The following is a 4,289-nucleotide window of genomic DNA, read 5'->3' on the forward strand; positions in this document are numbered from 1 at the left end:
CCGGCCCGGCCCCGGCGGCGGCGGCGGCGGCGCGGAGCAGGAATCGCTGGCGCCGGCTGCCATCTAGCGGACAGGAGACCACCGGGGGCCCGCCGGGCACAGCCCCCTCCCCGCCCGGAGCCCCCCGCTCCCCGCCGGGTCCCCCCGACCTTCCCGCGGGGGGTTGTTCAACCCCCATCTCTGCCCCCCGCCCCCCCCCCGCCCCGCCGCACCGCGCTGTCCTCCTTTTTTTTTTTTTTTTTTTTTTCATAAATTGGGGAGATAATAGGGAAAATAATAATATTTTTTTTAAAAAAAACATGTAGCCGCTGCGCCGAGGAGGAGAGGGAGAAACCCCTTCTTTCTAAGCGTCCACCTCCGCGAGGCTCCTTCCTCGCAAGCCTTCCTTCCCCGAAACCTCCCCCTTCTGCGAGAGGTCTGAAATTCGCTCTGGGTCGAAAGACTGCGTCTGACAAAGAAGAAACAAAGTGTAAAAAAAAAAAAAAAAAAAAAAAAAAAAGGAAAAAAAGAGAAAAAAAGAGAAAGACAAGGCTACCCTCCTCTTAGCTCCCATAAAAGTTTACAATCAGATTGTAAGCCCGGGGAAAAGCCTACAGGGGGAAGAGGGATTAAATATATGACTGAAGTTTTATTGCTATTATTATTATTATTATTTATTTATTTATAAGAGATGTTGCTTTCATTAGAAAAAAATAAAACAAAACACATACACACACTCAACTTTGATGTATCGTGATCACTTTTTTTTTTTTTTTTTTTTTTTTTTTTTCCCTGTCAGCTCTGAAATCCGAGGCTGGGAGCCGGCTGGAGAGGAGAATCCTTCATCATTTCTGAGATCAGAATAAACGCTTGATTTTGTCCCGAAATAATGAAGAGATTTTCAATGAGTCCCTTGGCCAAGCCGTCTCTATTGTATATTGCATTGATAAAAAGGATGTTATTGACTATGCAACAGTAGGCTCCTTTCCTCTCTCTCCCTCTTTCTAAATAAACTCTCGGTCCTGTCTCTTGGTCATTGAAAAGGTGAAACGAATAAGATTAAATCAGACAAAAAAAGCAAGCTCGGTATGTATATCATCCAGATTTTACTCCCCAGACTGTGAAGAGACAGGGAGTAAAAGAGGCAGAGCAAGGCACGGAGAGAGAGGGAGAGAGAGAGAGAGAGACAGAGACACAGACACAGACACAGGCAGAGGGAGAAAGCCTGAGCGGAGCTGGACGGACCCCGCCGCCGGAGCCCGGCTCCTCCCGCACCGCCGGCCCCGCTCCCGGCCCGGCCACCCCAGGCAAGTCTCGCTTCTCCTCCTCGGGCTTTCGGGGGGCGGCGGGGGCGCAGCGCCTGGCGGGGACACCCTGCCCCCGCCCCGGGACGCCCCCGGCCCGGCTTCAGCCCCGCGTCCCGCTCCGGGGGCACCCACACCGCTGCTTTGACCATGAACCCAGACCCCCCCCCCCCAAACCCCCGACCCCTCCCCGTGTGTGGGTATTTGCACACTCCCCCCCCCCGGCCCCTCTGACACGCGTGTTTCTCCGGGCGGCCCCACGCGGGTGGCGGGGGGCACGGGCGGCGGGCGGTCGGCCACCCCTCGCAGCCCCCGAGCACAAGTTGCGAGCATCCCAGCGCGCTCTCCTTTTTCACCTGCTCTGTTTGTTATGCGATCACCTAATGAAAAGATCGATGGCAGCCTGTTTATCTGCGTGATAGTGTCAACAGATTAAAGGGGCAGCAATCAGATGCCTCCGAGACGAGACGAACAGGAGCGGGCGGGGGGGGAACAGCTCAAACCCACCCGAGTCGCGCTGCTGCGGGAAAGGGGAGCGCGGCGGGGAGGTGCGGGCTCCCCTCGCCACTCCGCGGACCCTTCGCTGCCTTGCCCAGGGAAAAGGAGACTGCAGCATCGCCCCAGACAGACGGTGCTGGGAGGGCCGGGGAAGTTCATGGGGGTCGTGGGGAGAATGGGAGAAGTCCCCCGCGGCGCCCCGTCCCCGTGCCCACGGCCGTGTCCCGGGTGCGAGCGAAGCGCAGCCGGCGGGAGGCATCTCCTCTCCTCTTTCCTCTCCTCTCCCCGGCGAATTGCAGGGGCGCGCAGAAACGGCCACAGCTCGCGTGTAATTGGGAAATGAGCTGTGATCGCTCTCTAACCTCTGCGGGTCCGGGATGGGCAGAGGACAGCGCGCCGAGCATCTCTGAGGGGCTCAGCCCTCATTTCCCCTCTGTCGCCCACACTCCGCTTTCCTCAGGCTCGGGGATCTGAGCTTTGAAAGGATTTAGGGTTCGATGTGTGTATTTATTTATTTTTTCTTCTTTCTTTCTTTCTTTTTTTTTTTTTTTTTTTTTTTTTTTTTTTCCCTTTCCTTCCCTTTCTCTGTCTCCCTCTTTCCCCCTGGTGTAACCCAACACGGGGCCGTGCCAGCCCCTCTCTCTCGTCCCCTTGTCCCCTGCGGGAAGGAAAAGTTCATTCTGGAGATGAGCAGTGACAACTTCTAAGCGCTATTTCTGGCGGGGGGGCAGGCGTGGGGGGCGTAGTGTGAAAACCAGCTGCAGGTAGGGCTGTTCTCTGAGCGGCGCGGCAGAGCGCGGAGGGCGAGCAGGGAGCTGAGATTTGCTCCCCGGGTTTTCCAAAAACCAAGTGTTAAACGCCGGCCTCACCTGCCGAGCCCTGCGAGCAGTGTACATATGTAAAAACACCCTCACACACACCACACACGCGGACTCGTGTGCCTGCATACATGCACACGCAGGGAGCAGAGGAGATGGGGGACAATAAATATATAGGCTGCTGTCACAGGACCCGGCGAGCGACTCTGACGTGTAAAAATTCCCCTCTCTGTCTCCCCAACTTTCAGCATTTTCACGTCCCCTGCTCCACCAGGGGACAGGGTGGGATGTGGCAGGGACAAGAGGGGCTCTGGGGGCTCCTCTCGCCCCGCTCCTGGCCGGGCCGCGGCCACTGTGGGAAGAGACGGAGCCCCCCAAACTGGGGAGGGGGCCCTGGCACGGCTCGGCACCGCTCGGCACGGCTCGGCTGCCCTCGCAGCATCCTCGGCCAGGCCTCGCCAGCCAGCATTGCCCAAGCCAGGCCTCAACTCCCATCACTAGGGCTGGGGCCTTCCTTCCCAGGCCTTTCTCTTCTTTCCCTTATTTTTTGCTTTAATTTTTTATATTTCCCCCCTTCTCCCATCCTGTCTCCCATTCCCTGGCCAGCCTTGAAGGACAACCGAGTTGTCTGACCAGAGGATGCATGCACCCGAGGTGGTGTTTCAAGGGGGGAGAAGCGATCGCTCCCCGATTTGGGAAGGGGTCTCCGTCGGGGGCTGTAACCCCCGTCCGTGTGTCTGTCCGTGTGTCTGTGAGTGAACCCCCCGGGGGGACCAGGGCTGGGCCCTCCCGGAGCTTAGGGCTGCTCTCTGGGGCACCTGCCCGCAGCCCCCTACCCTCCATCCCCTCGCCGCTCCCAGAGGGCTGCCGGGGGGCTTTGCGTGGCCGCCCCCCCCGAGGCCTGCAGCTGGGTGGGCACCCCCCGGGGGCACCCCCCGCTCCCCTGCAGGTGTACCCGCTGCCACCGCCGCGGCCCTCCGGGGCCATCCCCGCAGCCTGTCACCAACCCACGCCTCTCCCAAGGGGGGGTCTCCTCCTTATCCAACTTCCCCCCCCCGGTCAGCGCTGCCCCACGTCCGCAACCCCCTCCTCAGCCGCTCCCCCACGCCGCGTCCTGCCTCGCCTATTAATTTTCTATTAAATCACTCGTGGGAGTGGGCTCACCACGCCGCCTCCGGCGCGACCTTCCCGTGGACGAGGGCCCCGGGGGGACGGGGGGGACGGGGGAACGGGAGGTGGTGGCAGTGCTGGGGTGCTCTGCCCCGCTGCCCCGGGCCCTCCGCGGGTGTGCAACCCCGCGCCGCCCCCCCCCCCCCCCCCGGCGCCCGCCCCCCCCCCCGGGGCCCGGGGGATTTTTTTGACGGGGGGGGGGCAAAAAGGCGGGTCACAGGAGACCCCCCCCCCCCGCCCGCCACCCCCTCGGGAAGGCAATCTGCCGTCCCCGCAGCCTCCCCGGCAGCGGGGCCGCGCCGAGCCGGGGTTTGTCATTTGTTAGCGCTCAGAAGTACCGGGCTGCGGTGCCAACCCGAAAGCAGGGCGCTGAATCACAACTTTGCGCTCGCCATCCATCCAAACAGAAAAGCCTGAGCATCGGAAAGTCTGCCTTTTCCCTTTTCTTTCTTTCTCTTTCTTTCTTTCTTTCTTTCTTTCTTTCTTTCTTTCTTTCTTTCTTTCTTTCTTTCTTTCTTTC

The 4,289-nt window shown here is 59.8% G+C and overlaps 1 long non-coding RNA gene across 1 annotated transcript; it reads right to left on the reverse strand.

Annotated features, from left to right (window-relative positions):
• Positions 1–295: 295 nt before the first annotated feature.
• LOC118158709 lies at positions 296–3,124 on the reverse strand. The gene is made up of 2 exons (XR_004746879.1): positions 1,640–3,124; positions 296–448 (listed from the first exon to the last, which is right to left on the reverse strand). It is a non-coding gene; the product is annotated as an uncharacterized LOC118158709 (long non-coding RNA).
• Positions 3,125–4,289: the final 1,165 nt, after the last annotated feature.

Source organism: Oxyura jamaicensis (assembly GCF_011077185.1).
Source record: "Oxyura jamaicensis isolate SHBP4307 breed ruddy duck chromosome Z unlocalized genomic scaffold, BPBGC_Ojam_1.0 oxyZ_random_OJ71625, whole genome shotgun sequence".
NCBI classification, from domain to species: domain Eukaryota; kingdom Metazoa; phylum Chordata; class Aves; order Anseriformes; family Anatidae; genus Oxyura; species Oxyura jamaicensis.